Source organism: Pan paniscus, chromosome 9 (assembly GCF_029289425.2).
Source record: "Pan paniscus chromosome 9, NHGRI_mPanPan1-v2.0_pri, whole genome shotgun sequence".
NCBI lineage: Eukaryota > Metazoa > Chordata > Mammalia > Primates > Hominidae > Pan > Pan paniscus.
The window spans coordinates 13,576,476-13,594,147 of NC_073258.2; the positions used below are offsets into that span (position 1 = coordinate 13,576,476).

Consider the following 17,672-nt stretch of genomic DNA (forward strand, 5'->3'; position numbering starts at 1 on the left):
TAACCAACATGACAAAGACTGGATCAGGCATAAATCATCAATATATGTGAAACTGAAAGAGAAAATCTGATGAGGAGCAGGATATTTTGATGGTCTCAAAGTATCTCCCCATAGATCTAGATACAATGTCTAGATAGGACATTCTAGAACCCCAAATTACAGTATTTGAGATTTAGATCTCAAGGCACAGGCTTAACTGCAGATCGGACACAGCAGGTCATTATTCAGTATTCAAACCTTGACACAGAGAAAAATATTAAAACACAGAAAGTTTGAAAGTAAAAGAATGGACAAAATTTTATTATCTAAACATTAATGATAAAAAAATTTATATTGTTATATTTTTGCCAGACAAAGCAGAATTCATGGCAAAAAGCCATGACTGGAGATAAACAGGGACATTTCAGAATTATAAAATATTCAACTGAAAAATAAATTTAAAATGTTTATGCACTTAATAATACACCTTCAAAATGTATAAAGACTGACACAGCCATGAAGAGAAGTAAGCAAATCCACACTTGTATTGGAAGATTTTTTTTAACACATTGGTCTTGATATTTGACAGGCAAAAAAGGGAATAGAGACATTTAAATAGCATAATTAGCAAATGACCTCATAAATATTTTTAAATACTCCACCCAACAAATTAAGAGTATGCATTTTTTTCTTTTCAAGTATACGTGAAATATTTATATTCTAATTGACCTTATGCAGGGTCATAAAACAAATCTCAACAAATTTCAGAGAACTGAAATCATACAGAGAATGTTCCCTGTCAATTATACAATTAAACCTGAAATCAATAACGAAGACATAATTATACATTTTTCATATGTTTAAAAATTTAGAAATATATTTCAGCATAACCCATAAGTCAAAGAAGTCACACAGGACAGTAGAATATTTAAGCTGAATAATAATAAAAATATCAAAATATGTGTGTGTGGCATGTGTGTGTGTGCAGTAAAGAAGAAAGACTGAAAAAAGCATTGACTCAGGCATGTTTCTCAAGAAACTAGAAAAATAACAGCACATTAATAGAAAATAAAGTAGAAGGAAATTAATGATAAATGTAAGCAGAAATTAATGAAACAAAAATACAATGGAGAGTATCAACAAACCCAAAGTTAGTCCTTTTAAAAGACAAACATCCTTGGTATACCTCTATTGGGATTGAGAAGAAAAGATGGGGATCGGGTGGCTGGAGTGGCGCAGCTCTAGCCAGTAAATGACCTGCGACATAACTATTTGCAAAACTAATGGGGAAGGCCATTCAAGATAAAGATAAGTTATATCACAGGAAAGCAATTGAAAATGCAACAATGAAGCATCTGAATGAAGGACTAATTACACTGAATGCAGCACTTATGAATCTTATCTGCAGACATGTACAGACTACATCCTAAGATTGACTTCTGCTTCAATGGAAATACATGAGCCAGTGCCTTATTGGAAGTGATTTGTGTGTTTTAAGAACGGGTGTATATCGGTAAATCAGGGATTTCTTCTTGGTTTGGATCCATTGCTGGATATGAAAGATGGCAAGTCTGGATAGAAGTAAAGGGAAGACATTAAAAGCAAAAAAAAAAAAAAAAAAAAAAATGCCCCCAGCTTGCTGGAAGCAAGTGCAGATTCTGAATAAGTCAAGGCATGTTGAAGCACTGAAAGCAGCAGCAACTGGGAGTAATGTTCCAAGTGGTAATCAGAATTTCAGTCCTGGTGTCATAACTAGCAAATGTAGACATTCTGAAAATGGTGCTTCCTCATTGGACTCTAATAAAAATTTGTTACCAGAGAAAAGTAAAGTATTCTCTCAGAATTGCAGAAAACCAGTAGAAGAAATCGTTCATTCAGAAACAAAATTGGAATAGGTCGTTTGTCCGTATCAAAAGCCAAGTAAAACAACAGATTCCCCAAGCAGAGTCTTTATACGAGAGGCAAAAGATTCACTGAACACTTCCAAAAACTGTTCTGAAAACCATTTTGAATATTAGACGAATGTAACAGGATCCCTTTTTGAGCACAAAGGGGCTTGTAGTCTAAAGTCCAGTTTCTGTCCACCAAGTTTATTGAGTGGTGGTGTTCAGATGCCAAAGTCTGCAGCAACCAGTACTGTGGATAATAAGAGAACTGACCAGATGGTTTTCCATTTAGAAACAAACTCCAATTTGGAATCACATTTGCCTTTTATCAAAGAAAAAGTGACAGCATTTTAAGTTCAGAAGACTTACATTTTGTGCCTGTTGAGAAAACACCTAACTTGGTGAATTCAGGCACTTGTAACAACTGTGCTGATGACATTTTGGAAACTGAAGAATCTAGTAGAACCTGTCCTTCCAGCATTTCAAATTGTGAAAGTGCAGATTCAACTTGGCAATCATCACTTGACACAGATAACAACAACAGCCATTATCAAAAAAAGAGGATGTTTTCAGAAAACAAAGAAAATATTAAATGCATGAAAACTTCAGAGCAAATTAATGAAAATATTTGTGTAGGTTTGGAAAGGCAAATAGCTTTCCTGGAACAGGTCAGACATTTGATCATAGTATAAATTACGAACTATTTGACAACAAACTGAAAGTATTGAACGAACGCACTGGGAAGATAGAGCGCAGGAATAAACATGAAGGAATAGCTGATAAACTCTTCGCCAAAATACCAAAACTCCAAAGACATATTAACACAGTATTATTCTCTGAAAGGAATTGTTTGGAACCAAACATGTTATCCAGTAATGGAGCCTGTAAGGTTGCAAATTCAGAGATTATGAATTTGGATAAGAATCTGGAGTCAGGGCCAGGCACGGTGGCTCACGCCTGTAATCCCAGCACTTTGGGAGGCCAAGGCGGGAGGATCTCTTGAGGTCAGGAGTTCAAGACCAGCCTGGCCAATATGGTGAAACCCTGTCTCTACTAAAAACATGAAAATTAGCCAGGCATGATGGTGGGTGCCTGTAATTCCAGCTACTTGGGAGGCTGAGGCGGGGGAATCACTTGAACCTGGGAGGTGGAGGTTGCAGTGAGCTGAGGTCACAGCACTGTACTCCAGCCTGGGTGACAGAGCAAGACTCTGTCTCAAAAAAAAAAAAAAAAAAAAAAAAGAAAAAAAAATAAAGAAAAGAAAGAATCTGGAGTCAGTTAATAGTCTAGTTTAAAGAACATCTTCTGTGAATTATGAGCCTCCTAACCCTTCAGAAAAAGGAAGTAAAAAAATTAATTTGTCACCGATCAAAATGAGTCTGTTCTGAAAGTAACAATGATGATCTTATGTTGATTTCTGTGAAAAGTCCTAATTTGACAACTCCGGTTACATCAAATCCAACAGATAATCAGAAAAATTACATCAGGAAATTCCAGCAATTCTCCCAATGCTGAAGTTATGGCTGTACAGAGGAAACTTGATTCTACAATTGATTTGACAAAAGAAGGCCTATCCAACTGCAATACAGAAAGTCCAGTATCCACCCTGGAGTACCTTTGAAAACTGTTTTAAACTCAAAAGAAAGAGCCTCATTGGCACAAAATGCAGCCCAGGTTCCTGAGTCCTTTGAGCACCTGCCACCACTCTCAGAACCACCACCACTAATACCCGAATTAGTAGATAAAATCTGAGATACACTTCCTCACCACAAGCCTGAGCTCAAAGTGAAATGGGTTTTGAGACCCAGGGGCATTGCCCTGACTGGGAATATAACCAAAATCAATCCCAGTGCACTCCTGTAGAAAGCTACCACCTCTTCCTGTGTTATGAGAACCCTAATAATAAGTTGATTTGGAAGAAGACTGGAGAAATTAAAGCTTTATCACTCCCAAAGGCCTGCCCTTTATCTCAGTTTTTAGTTTCCAACAAATATTATTTTTCTGTCCAATCAAAAGATATTTTTGGATGCTATGGACCATTCTGTGATATCAAATCTGTCCCTGGGTTTTCTGAAAATCCTACCTAAAAGAGAGGTCTTCAATAATTATGTATTGTACTACATTTTTTCCATATTTGAGTTGTTTGTTTACAATATCACTGTAATACTATTTGCCATTATAAAAGGTCAGCTCAGATTCTAAGCCCTTTCTATAGAAACAGTCTACTTCTATTATGTTGTTAGTGGCCAGTAATTTGATGAATTTCTGATATGTATTAAATATATCCTTCCAATGGGTAAGTTCTAAAACATACACTCTCGTGGACCCATGTTGCTGAGGTGTGTTGTGAACAATACCTTTGGTGATTGTGGAACTGCTGCTTCCATCAGAAGACCTAGGATACAAGCAGCCACTGTTTCCTCCATTGACAATCAGCTTTTAGTGACCTGCTGCGGTCAGCATAGCTACAGGAAAAATCAGGTTTTTTTTGTTTGTTTGTTTTGTTTTTTTGAGACGGAGTCTTGTTCAGTCGCCTAGGCTGGAGTGCAGTGGTGCGATCTTGGCTCACTGCAAAATTGGCTCTTGACTGAGGCCAAATCATCCCTGGGGTGCACCTCCACCAAGATTTTATGAAAAGATGACATTTTGGGCTGGATAACAAAAATAAATTATAAAAATTAAAAGATTTCATGAAAAAAGAAGAAAAGGGAGAAGACACCTATATATCCAATGTAAGGGATGAAAAGTCAACTTTGCTAGAGATTCTGCTAATACTAAAAATAATAAGATGATACTAATGGCATATTATTAATAACACAACCTAGATTTAGATTAGATGAATAATATCCTAGAGAAATGCAACTTAGAAACCTGAAGATCTTCATAACTTTGGGGTATGAAAAGATTTTTTTTAGGCAGGATATTAAAAAAGTGCTAACTATGATGGAAAATAGATGTTTACCACCTTGAAACCAAGAATCTCTCTGTTCTTCAAATGACTTGATGAAAAGTAAGCCAACAATGGGAGAAAAGATTTGCTACACATATAGTCAACAAAGAGCTCATACTCAGAAAACAAAAAGAACTTCTAAAAATCAATAAGGAAAAGTCAAACAGCCAAATAGAAAACATTGGCAGACAACTTGAATAATCACTTCACAAATGAAGAGATCTAAATGACCAGTGAACACATGGAAAGGTGTTGGGCCCATTACTAATTGGGGAACGTAAATTAAAACCGTGAGTTACCAATGTAGTCACCAGAATGGATAAGCTACAGAAGTCTGATAATACCAAGTCCTGTGTAGCTCTGGAGTAGAGGTGCAACAGTTGGCACTCTTCTCACTGAAGGAAAACAGAATGCATCATTCCAAAATCTACCTCTTTGAAATAAATATTTTTGAACTGAAGGCAATTAAGAAGTAGCAAAGGGAGGAAGAGCTCTTTCTATTCTCTCCTCTGCCCCTACTGCCTAAAGACATGATATAAATTATCCTTTACTGGAGACAACTGCTATTAGCTCAGAGATGGCACCAGAGGAATCTACAAATAACCCTTACTCCATTACTTTATTCCCATATTCTACTCATAGCTACCTCTGGAAGCTTAAAACTTCTTTGCTCTGTCTTGTCACTTCTCTAAAATTTATTATTCTTTGTTGAAGATGTAAATAAGCCAGAGTTTCAAGTCACTGCTTTGAGGTACCTTTCACTGAAGTTTCTCTTATGTGATGCACGCTGTTTGCATTTATACACTTGTCTGTTTTTTCTCTTGTTAATCTGTCTTTAGTAACAGGAGTCTGTCTCAACAATACACTTATAAGGTCTGAGGAAAAATTATGTTGTTTCCTTGGCATCATGCATTGCTGGTGGATAAGCAAGTTCACACGATTTATATGGAAAAGAGTTGTCAGAATCTTCTGAAGTTGAACATATACATACTCTATGATCCCAAATTTCTTGGAATTTCCAAAACTTCTTAGATTTATACTCACGGAAATTCATGTACATGTGTACTATGAGATTTGTATAAAAATATTCATAGCTGCGTATTGACCATGGCTCCAAACTGGAAGCAATGTGCGTGTGCATCACTTGTAAAGTGGAATAATCTAGAGCCATATGCTAGTTATGTCTGGTGAAAAAGCCAGATTCAAAAAAGTAAATACTGTATGACTTGATTTATATTAAGTGCAAAAACTAGGCAAAAAGCTAGTGCTTAGCAATGTATGTTTCGGTAGTAAAGCTATAAGGAAAAGTATGGAAGTAATTGCCATAGAAATCAGGATAATGTTGCCCTTGTTAAGGAGAAAACATGAGGTGGCTTCTGGGTGTTGATCATCATCTAAATCAGGAGTTGGCAAATTACAGTCTGGTACCTATTTTTGTAAATAAAGTTTTATTGGAACAACGCAAGCACATTTGTTTAACATTGTCTATGGCTGCCTTCACAATGCAACAGCAGATACAGATGCTGTGACCTGAGTGTTTGTGCCTTTCCTACCAAATTCATGTGTTGAAACCTAATCACCAATGTGATGATATTAGGAGGCCTTTGGGAAGTGATGAGATCATGAGGGTTGAGCTCTCATAAATGGAATTAGTATCCTTATAAAAGGGGCCCCAGAGAGCTAGCTTGCCCCTTCTACCATGTGAGGACACAGTGAGAGGGAACCTTATAGACCAGAAACCAGGAAACAGGCCCTTACCAGACATGGAATCTGAGTCAGCTGGCACTTTGATCTTGGACTTCCCAGCCTCCAGAACTGTAAGAAGTATATTTTTATTGTTTATAGGCCACACAGTTTATGGTATTTTGTTACAGCTGCCTGAATAGACTAACATAGCAGAGTTAGGTAGTTGCTGAAGGGACCAAATCAGCTAAGTAAAATATTTACTCTTCTGTTCTCTAGAGAAAAAGTTTGCTGACCCCTGACCTAGACTTCCACCTGGATATTGATCTCACAGGTGCTTCTTTGTGACAAATCACTGCCCTCTACATTCTATTTCTGCTGTACATTTTTCTTTTATATATCTTTCTGTATATATGCTATATTTCACAATAAGATGATATTTAAGCTCTATATTTGAGTTTCAGCAGAGAACAACAGACCTGGCTGGAGATGTGGGCACTGGGAGGTGGGTGATTCACCTTCTTAGAACCTCCTTACATACAATTTGCACTTACTGGTCAGCCAGTGTATACTTCACAGGTTTCCAGAGTTGTTCAAGAACAGTCAAAACATGAATGTCCCTTTTTTTTACAAACGAAGAAACTGAGGCTCAGAGAGATTTAACTGTCTTGCAGAGTTCTCAGAACTTGGGTGAGGAGATGGGATTTGAACGCATTCTGTCCAACTATGAAGTTCATTACACCATGAGGTTGCCTCCTAGCTATTGTTAGAAACAAAACAAATAAGAAGGAAAAACTCAGCCTGATCCTCAGGCATTTTAAGGGCCTGTAGCCAACTCCTAAATTTAGCCAGTATTTTTTTTTTCCAGAATACATTAAAAAAATGCTTAACTGGATCATGTTTTTAGTCTCCTTAATAAATTCCTTTACCAAAAGGCTTGCAGAATGGGAACTATGCCCTGGAAACTTCTAGTCCTAGTAACCTGACTGTGGTTGCACAGGAGGACCAATCTTCAAACCCAAGTCTATTTCCAAAGCTTGCAGATGCCTACAGGTGACTGATAGCTTCAATCACACCCCACTCCAAGCCTCTCTGCAAGCCTTGAAAATGAAAGGGTGGGATTGGCCCAACCAATCATTCCCGACAGAGCTTTGTACTCTGCTTTCTTTGCAGTACTCTCAGAGCCACAAAGGAAACAATCACCTTTCCCAGGAACAGTACAGGCTGAGATGCCTTCTCAGGATTTTCTCTGCTTCGGCAAAGCCCTTATTGCCTCCTGCTCCACAGTTCACCACGTGTAAATTATGGGGAAGATTAACCTGCCTATTATTACAATTGTTCACTCAACTCTTAACACCAAGAGCCATTACAGGGAAATTAGACTTCGGGGAATGCTATTTACAGCTGCTGGCCTGGCACCCAGGGGACTGCTACTAACTTCATTTATATGTTTTTCCCATGGAAATTCTCAGTGGATTTAGGTTACTCTTTCAATTTCCTAATCCTTAAGTGACCTTACATTGTCCAGCTCATCATAACCCCTTCCAGTGACATGTTCTTTCCCATCATACTTGAGATTATTTCTCTAACAGGCAGAGTTATGACCCACTCTTGCTAACCCTCAACATACAGGGGAGCTGTGGGCTAATGTGCTTATACTGGCATCAGAAAGACCTAGGTTCAAATTCCAGCCCCGGGAAAGAGGAGGCAAAATAACCGTAGACAAGTTATTTAATCTCTCAAAACTTCAGGTTCTGCATACATGAAATGCACAGTTGTTAAGATTCAATGAAATAATACATACAAAACATGGAACATGATGTCGGGTTCATAGGAAGTGATGGTGGCCAACATGATAGTTGTTTAATTCCAGGTATCTATTATTGTTGTTGTTTAATGAAATCCTGACTTTATTTATAGACTGAGCAGACTGGGAGGGACAAGGAGCAATGGGAAGGGTTTGTGGAGCCTGATGGAAATGGGACTTGCCAGGATGGACTGAGAAAATTCAGTGAATAGATGGCTTGGGAGTAGGAAATCTGCCCTTCCCACCCACTCCCACCCATCGCCCACATTCCCTGGCTTGGGACCTCTGCTGCTGTACCTACCAGACCTCATGTGGTCCTGTAGCCCAGGGCTGGGCATGGTCCCTTGACTCTTTGTAAACTCCTGGCTGTAATTCTGTGTTCTTTCTGGCACTGGCTTCATAGCAGCAGAATTTTAACAGACGTCAAACGTCTGGTTGTGTTTGGCTTCGGTTTTCAGTTAGAATATAGTAAGTCATCCTTTCCTCACCACTCCAGGCCTTGCATATTTCTGAAGACACATTGTTTCTCTTCTTCCCTAGTGGCAGGGATGGGCCTCTGCCCTGCTGTAGTTTTGGTATTTAACATTTTCAGGGCCACTTACTGTAGATGTCACTGGACTTTCAGTCCTGTTTTCTCACTTGCGTCTGTGAAAATGACTCTGAGGTTTGCTGGGAGCTAGGATCACTCCTACTTTACTAGTGAGGGAATGGGTAGTCTAAGACCAAGTTATATCTGGGTCTAGATGCCACATCTCTTGGGTCTGTGCCAGCATGCTGTACTCTAAAAGCCATCATTGTCTCCTTCCTAGAGATGAGGCTTGCAGTTGCAGATGGGTATCAACTCATGGGAAGCTACTCCCTTCAAAGACCTGGATGACTTTATTCTGGATGTTTCTGGCAAGGCCCCAGGTCCAAAGAATCAAGAGGGCCCTGATGGACCCTCTGCACTTACAGACTTAGTTCCTGAACCTACATGTCTCACCACCTTGTCCCTTCCTGTCTGTTCCAACCTGCCTGGCATCAGCCCTCACCTGTTCCCCTCATTGCCTCCTCTGCCTGTTCTTTCCCTTGGCTGTAGTCAATAGCTCCTTCAACCTTCCAACTTTTGGCTTCATATCCTGGCCACTGACACCCATGGTGTCTTTGCCTTTGACCTGGCCCCAGCATGCCTGTGTGCTGCCCTCTTAGGAAACTTTCATCTTTTTTTTTTTTTTTTGAGATGAAGTCTTGCTCTGTCACCCAGGCTGGAGTGCAGCGGTGCGATCTCGGCTCATTGCAACCTCTGCCTCCAGGTTCAAGCGATTCTCCTGCTTCAGCCTACTGAGTAGCTGGGATTACAGGCACCCACCACCATGCCCAGCTAATTTTTTTTCATATTTTTAGTAGAGAAGGGGTTCCACCATGTTGGTCAGGCTGGTCTCAAACTCCTGAACTCAGGTGATCCGCCCACCTTGGCCTCCCAAAGTGCTGGGATTACAGGCTTTAGCCACCACGCCTGGCCAGAAACCTTCATCTTGAATTTGTCTTCTGGACCCTGATGGCAGCTTAGGAAGTCCTTGTAGGCTCCGAATGCTCCATAATATAATCCCAGAAGCACATTCTGATCTGGTGCTTGTGTATCTGATACCATTCAGGTCCCATATGCACACCTGAGGCAGGCTGGACATGTAGAACGGTTGAATAACTGGGCAAAATTTCTACTGATCTCTGTTCCTCCCCTTCAGAAGAAAGATGACATTCCACACTGCTGGGGTAACGCCTCGTCATGCCCTGAAGTGACCTGGGCCGCCCTGCCCAGCCTGTCCCTGGCACAGGCTGCCCCTCACCTGGCAGGAGTCTATGGGCCTTACAGCCAGGGCCTGCATTTTTATATCATCTTAAGCCAGCACTATCTCTGCCACCACTCACCTTGGCTCAGTCTGCTCAAAGTCTCTCCTGCTTTCACATATCAGTCTGCTCGCTGTGAGCTTGCCCCTGGTTTCGGACCCTAGTTTACCTGCATTCCTGGACTTGATCCCACCAGTTCAGTTCCTTGCTTACTGCAGGTCTATTCTCTCTTTAGCTGTGGCACGGTGGAATTGACCACCTGTGCTGGTTAATTTTATGTGTCAATTTCGCTGGACCTTGGTGTCCGGCTAATTGGTCAAACATTATTCTGAATGTTTCTATGAGCGTGTTTTTTTTGGATGAGATGAACATTTAAATCCATGGACTCTGAGTAAAGCAGATTGCCCTTCATTATGTGGGTGGGTTTCATCTAGCCCACTGAAGCCTTTAATAGAACAAAGATTGACTTCTGCCAGCAGAGGGATTGTGCCAGCCGACAGCTTTGGACTTGACCTGCAACATGGGCTCTTCCCTGGGTCTCCAGCCTGCCAGCCCACCCTGCAGATCGTGGATTTGCATGACTCCATAATTGTGTAGGCAGTTCCCTTCACTATCTCTCTGTATAGATACACATCCTATGGGTTCTGTTTCTCTGGAGAACACTGACTAATTCAGCTTCTAACACAGGGATGGTTAAAAGAATGGATTCCAGAGCCTTAAAAAAAAAAAAAACTTATGAATTTTAATGATCAACTTAAAAGTTGTATTTTTCACCTTTTTTATTGTAGTAAAATATACATAACATAAAACTTACTTTTTTTCCTTTTGCCATTCATTTTATGCAATTTATTAAAAAAATCATTCATTCAAAAATTATTTATTAACTGTTCTGCTATGTGCAAGGAATCTATAAGAGGTGCCAGGGTTAGAAAAACAAAATAAACACAAAAACAAACGTATGGTCTATGACCTCAAAGACGCACCATGTGTAGTCAAGGAAGACAAATAACATATGTAACAAACCTGCATATTGTGCACATGTACCCTAAAACTTAAAGTATAATAATAATAAAATAAAAAAAAGAAGATGAATAATTCAATAGAAACTAAAGGGAACGATGCACATGAAAACTTACTACTTTAACCTTTTTTTTTTTTTTTGAGACAGAGTCTCGCTCTGTTGCCCAGGGTGGAGTGCAGTGGTGCGATCTCGGCTCACTGCAACCTCTGCCTCCCAGGTTCAAGCGATTCTCCTGCCTCAGCCTCCCAAGTAGCTGGGACTACAGGCGCCACCACACCCAGCTAATTTTTTGTATTTTTAGTAGACACGGGGTTTCACCGTGGTAGCCAGGATGGTCTCAATCTCCTGACCTCGTGATCCGCCCGTCTCGGCCTCCCAAAGTGCTGGGATTACAGGTGTGAGCCACCGTGCCCGGCCTATTTTTAACCATTTTTAGGTGTATAGTTCAATGGCACTAATTTAAGGACATTCGCATTGTTCTGCAATCCACCTCCACACTCATGTCATCTTTACAAACTGAACTCTGAACCTATTAAACAATAACTCCCCGTTTCCTTCTCCCCTCCAACTCCTAGCCTTTCTACTTTCTGTCTGTATGAATTTAACTACACAAGGTCCCTCATATAAGTGGAATCACACAGTATTTTTCCTTTTGTTACTGGCTTTTTCCCCTGTGCAAAATGTCTTTAAGATTTATTCACGCTGTAGCATGTGTCAGAACAGAACAACTATTAAGCTGGGTTCCTCGAGCAATTTTCTAAACTGCTTGAGTCATCTCATCTGTAAAATGGGAGTTGTAAGAGTATCAGCCTTATGGGGTTCAATGAGTTAGTATGTAGAAAGTACTTGAGCAGTAGCTGGCTCATAGTGAGTGCTCAATAAATGCAGCCTGCCATTATTAGGTTCCTCTCTGATCTGGTGCCAAGGGTCCTTTTTCAAGATCTGCTGCCCTGCTCAGAATGGTGCTCTCTGGCCATCCCACATGTAGCACCTGGCACATGGTTTTCTCAATGAATATTTGTGACATGAATGTACACATGGAACTTATTCTCTCCCCAGCTGTGACCCTGGAGGGTCAGATGAGGGACAAAATCTCTAAGCTGTGACAGGGAGTAAAATAGAGCTCTCTTAAGTACCACAGTTACTTAAACTTCAACAGTTTTCAATATGGTACCTAAACCCCAGTAGCAGTAAGCTAACAATTTCATGTCAGGATGAAATAGGAAGCAACATTGGTCTACAACTTGGAGTTGATGGCCAAGTACAGAGTTTAAGACCTTTCTTTGCTACTTGTTGGGAGTACAACCTTGAAGTACTTATTTCCCCCTGAAAAACCTTAGTTTCCTCATCTGTCAATGTGGATTACAAGCTCTACTTCCCAGGGCTGCCATGAGAACTTCGCATGAGATTTTGATGGAACTCACTTTGTACATGATGCTGCACCACGAGGGCCACCCTCTTCCTCAAGTCCCCGCCTTGCTCGGGTGGATCTCAGCTACCAGGGAGCAGCACACCATTTGCAGTTTGGATTCAATTTCCTCTTGACTCTTCTTTTCATTACAAACATGATAAAAGTGAGAGAGACAGATGGCAAGACTTGATTCACTTTTACAAAATGTTTTTATGGTGTGAATATAAAGCTGAAAATGAGGGGAATGAGAAGGTTTCTCGTTCCCCTCAATATCAGGGGAGTTGGGGAGGTGGTGAGCCCAGTGGGGAGGTTTTGGCCTCCAGGGGAAAGCTAATTGCCCATGGCTTGAGCAGTGCTCCCTGCCACTCGTCCACCACTCTGGACACCCTAGGACATCACTGTCAGTGAGGAGAGACAGAGAGCAGATAGACTTTCTCCTTAAAGCACCTTCCCGAAGGGACACTCAAAGTCAGACACTGGTCACTTACTGGCCGATGGCTCTGGGTTGGACCAAATGACGCTGCCCTTTCCAGCACAGTGAGGCAATGTTCTCTGGCTGAAACCAGGGCAGCACAGAGTGTGCCTGAGTTCCTCTCAACATTTGATTAAGGCCAGGCTTTCTCAGCATGGCACAATCGACATCTTGAGCTGGATAGTTCTTTGTTGTGGGTGCTGTCCTTTGCATTTTTGTATGTTTAGCAGCATCCTTGGCCTCTACTCACTAGATACCAGTAGCACCCTCCCCATTCCAGTTGTGAAAAACAAATCCCCCCAGCGGCTGGCAAAACTGCCCCTTATTGAGAACTACTGGGGTGCCCCAGTAGTTGGCACTACTGATTGGGGTGCCCCAATCAGTTGGGGTGCCCATGTCTGCCCTTCTCGTGGGGCTGGACAAGCCAGATGGAATAGGCAGAGAGTTACCTGGCAGCCCTTTGCTGGGGATCTTTTGTTTACTCTCCACTCTGAATCAAGGAGCTCCACTGGCCTCTGACTTCTGGTTGGCTTTGGCCAGTGAGGAACACAGGGAGGAGATCCAAGGAAGGACAGAGGGCGAGGTCAAGGTATTTGTTCCCCCACTTCCTCCCTGCAGGTTTGAGGGTATGGCTGCCTCCCTTGCAAAAGGCCACCTCTCCGTTTTAGTGGCCTGCTCCAGGTTCTGGGACCTGCTGCTCTCTTAGCCGCATCAGGCCTGGGGGTGCTAACAGCTCCTTCTCTCCCACTGCTGCCAGCCCCAGGGTGCTGCATGCTTTGGTCAGTTACCTCCACCCTGTCTTCACCTTTCTGAATTTCTCTAATTACTACATTTGAACGTGCCGTCTGCTTGCTGTTGAAACATAACTGATTTTTACAAACAAATATTTATTTTTCTTGCATTAGTTCATTTGACCATTCATTTATTCAACACATTATTTTTCATATCTACCTATCCTGGGCCAGGCATGATGCCAGGTACTGGGGACACAGAAATGGATCAGACATCATTCCTGCCTGAAGGGAGCTTACAGTCTTCCTGCGGAATAAGACAGGAGGATGGTGATAGTCTGAGACCTGGTGCTCACGTGCTCTATGAGATGTCTGGTAAAGCCCTGGGGAGGACACAGGAAGAGTATGGCCTAGGGAGCCTGGTGACCCAGGGGAGAAGGTACTGGATCTCCTGCAATGATGACACATCATCAGGTGGTTCTACAAGGATGTCTCCAGATCACAGCAGCGCATCCTAGGCAGAGGCACAAAGTCTGCAGGCTCCTCTCTCCAGGCCCTGGGGACTCTCTCTGGGGAGGAGTAAGCTATGCACATTCAAGCCAAGAGCCTTCTTGCCAGGGCTCCAGAGCTCACTCACCCTGAGGCCCTCCACTCTTTGGCTATTTGAAATTCCTGACTGATGCTGTGAAGAAAGAGAACATTCCAGCACAGAGAAGTCTTTCCCCGCAGCAGCTGCCAAACAGGCTCCTTGCCGAGGTACCTCCCTGCTGCCTGCCAGCCAGCCATATTTCAAAGGTCACAATTTCCTCCCTGTGGTTTTCTACAGAGCTAAAGTCTCCAGGACCCTGAAATAAATTAAAATATTGATTGATTCTTAATATTCTCTCAAATCTCTCAAAATCTCCAGGTCTTATATAAATCAGTGTGCCGGTTCCAGGGACTTATTCAATAATCTGCAAAGTATCCTGGTAATTACTTTTGGGCCGACCCCATGGCAGAGGGAGGTCACCTTTCCATCATTTTTAGGGCCCTGGGTACAGTAGCTGATCAGAGGACTCTCATTTCTTATTTTACTTACTGAACCTCTTCAACACAGTGCCTTGGACAGCACGAGGCAGCCCACCTGCTGGAACGAGTTTGTTGGGCAGACCTGGGTCAGGAACTTGCCTCTCTGCTGCCTCTTTGCTGCCCTGCCTCATTCTGCTTCTCCCCTCCACCCCTCTCACCTCATCCCCTGCCTTTTACTCCAGTGTCCTTAGCTTCTTGGCAAGGATAGTTCAGAAATTAATTTAATAACACTCCATTTCTTCAGATTAAGTAGAGAGCTTGTCTTATTGGGGAAAAGCTGTCTGAAAGCCTCAAGCACATGGGACTTTCTGATGCTGCCCAAGGCAGCTGCCTGGATTTCAGGAGCGAGGGTGGGATGGGAAGAAGGAGGGGGGAGATGGGCCATATGCCTCTCATAACAGCGCTCGTTTATGCTGCAGTAAGTAATAAAGTGACTTCAGCTCATTAGGGGCCAATGCGGTTCTCAAAGAAGGGAATGTGTTCCTAAGGAAGCTAGAGATGATGCCTTGTGTACGGTCCTCCCTATCTGACCCCAACCACACCTGAGCCTTGCATTCTGCTCCAGCATCCTCTAACATCCTCCTGTCCTGAATGCCAGACAGGTGTATGGCCAGCCACCCCGGAACACGTTTTGCTCTTTCACCACTCTTAGCCTTTGAATATATTAGTCTCTCTATCTGGGATGCTTTGCTCCTCTTTCCCCCATCTGAAAAACTCCTGGTCATCCTTCAGAGCTTAGTTCAAGGCCAGGTGCAGTGGCTCACACCTGTAATCTTAGCACTTTGGGAAGCTGAGGCAGGCAGATCATTTGAGGTCAGGAGTTCGAGACCAGCCTCACCAACATGGTGAAAGCTGATCTCTACTAAAAATACAAAAAATTAGCCAGTGTGGTGGTACATGCCTGTAATCTCAGCTACTCGAGAGGCTGAGACAGGAGAATCACTTGAAACTAGGAGGCAGCGGTTGCGGTTAAAAAAAAAAAAAACCTAGTTCAAATGCGAACTCTTGTGGGGAACTCCCATACTTCCTGTGTTTTCCTCTGCAGCTGAGGATTCAGACAAACCTCAAAGGTATTTTCAGACATGTCTGCAGGTGTCTGGCTTCCCATCACCTTAGAGTAGAGCTCTCATGGTGACCTATAAGACCCCACGTCATCCACCTTTCATTATCTCTCTGGGCTCCAGCAACACTGACTGCCTTACTGTTCTTCAAACGCCGGCCACCATTGCCCCCCACCCCAGTCAGGTTCCTTGCATATGTAGTTCCCTCTGCCTGGGATGCTGCTGTTCCCCACAGCAGAGGTGGAAGAAGCTGTTCTCACAGAGGGGACATGGAGGTCACATTTTAGGTCTCCAGGTGAGCGTGTTGCAGCAGGGGCAGGGTGTGGGGTTCTTCTGCTCACTTCTGCTTGGTGCAGGGTGAGCTTCAGGACACCAGTGGGGGCACCCTGTGGAGCGGAAGCAGAGAGAGCCGCAGACCTTGAGGCTTGTGGGGAAAGGGAAGGAGCCACCTGGGGCTCAAGAACTCACCTCGTGGCAGGCACACCCAAGACCTCCCCTGGGAGCCCAGAAGCATTCAGAGGGCACTTTGGAGTGGTTGTGAGCAGAAGGAAGTTACGACATAGTGAGGTCTGAGGTAGTACTGTCACTGGGACCCTCTTCCTGCCCACAGGCTAGAGGAGGCAAAGAGTTTCCTGTTGTATTGACAGCATCGTCTTGGGTTACAAATAGATTTCACATGGAGACATATGCCTACCTGTTCAAAGTGGCTGAAGGGCTTCAGGCCAACATCATGGAAAACACTCTCCAACCAACCATCTCAAGCCTTTCTGGATTAGGACTGATATATTCAAGTTTATTTTCCTCAAACTGCTGAGTAGCAAATGAGAGAATTTTTTGGTAGGTCTTTGCATAGGCCCAAGCAGGTGGGGCTTGCAACCCTATACCACAGGGTGGCGACACATACACACATGCACACACACATGCATACACATGCACCTGCACCATGGCAGGTAGGAGCCGCAGGAGTGAGGCTGGTACTTCAGCCGATGGTGCCTTTCCTGCGGGGAACCATCTGTCCTTTTTCTTCTGCCAGCTGCAGCCAACTCTCTGGTTCTTCTTTTTTGTCCCCACAGCTCCAAATTCTCAAGAGATGGGGTATGGATAGTGGTCATAATCTTATCCCTCCCCCCAACATGGAAACTTAGGGTTCAAGACAAAATGTCTACTTTTTTGTTTTTACTTGAGAGCATCTGGGAGCTAGGCCAGCATACAGGCTTAGTGGGCTGTAGCTAGAGCAGGGAGCTTCTCACCAGGTTAGTAGGAAGTGTTAGGATGAGATGAGGCTGAGACCCAAGGCCCAAGAGGAGGGGCTTAGGTGACTAATATGAGAAGGCCAGGAAAAATGTTAAGACTGGGAGCAGACATGGAAATCAGAACCAGGGAGACAAGAGCAGGCATAGTGTCCACAGAGAAATTGAGGAGGCTCTAGGACAATCTCCTGGAATAGATACGGTATTTGTTGCTGACTTTCACAGACCTGCAAAAGTGTGATAAATAGGTGGGCAGCCTGGGTTTGAGGCATTGGGGTGGGATGAACAGTTAGCCTAGATGGTTGACTTCTACATGGGAATCAACTCCTTCTCCTTTCTTAGACTTGCCTTTACATAATTGTGTTAGGACAATCTTCATTCTTCTTGTTTTCTCTAAGGTAGTGAGGGATAATAATTATCAGAAATTTTATTTTCTGACGAGAATGGAGATCTGAATTTATCAATCATTATTCATTTTTCACTTTTTTTTTTTCTGAGGCAACAACTTCACTCTTACTCTACATCC

The 17,672-nt window shown here is 42.8% G+C and overlaps 1 pseudogene; it reads left to right on the forward strand.

Annotated features, from left to right (window-relative positions):
- The first annotated feature begins 363 nt into the window (after positions 1-363).
- On the forward strand, positions 364-4,670 carry LOC100994047 (activating transcription factor 7-interacting protein 2-like; annotated as a pseudogene).
- The last annotated feature ends 13,002 nt before the right edge of the window (positions 4,671-17,672 follow it).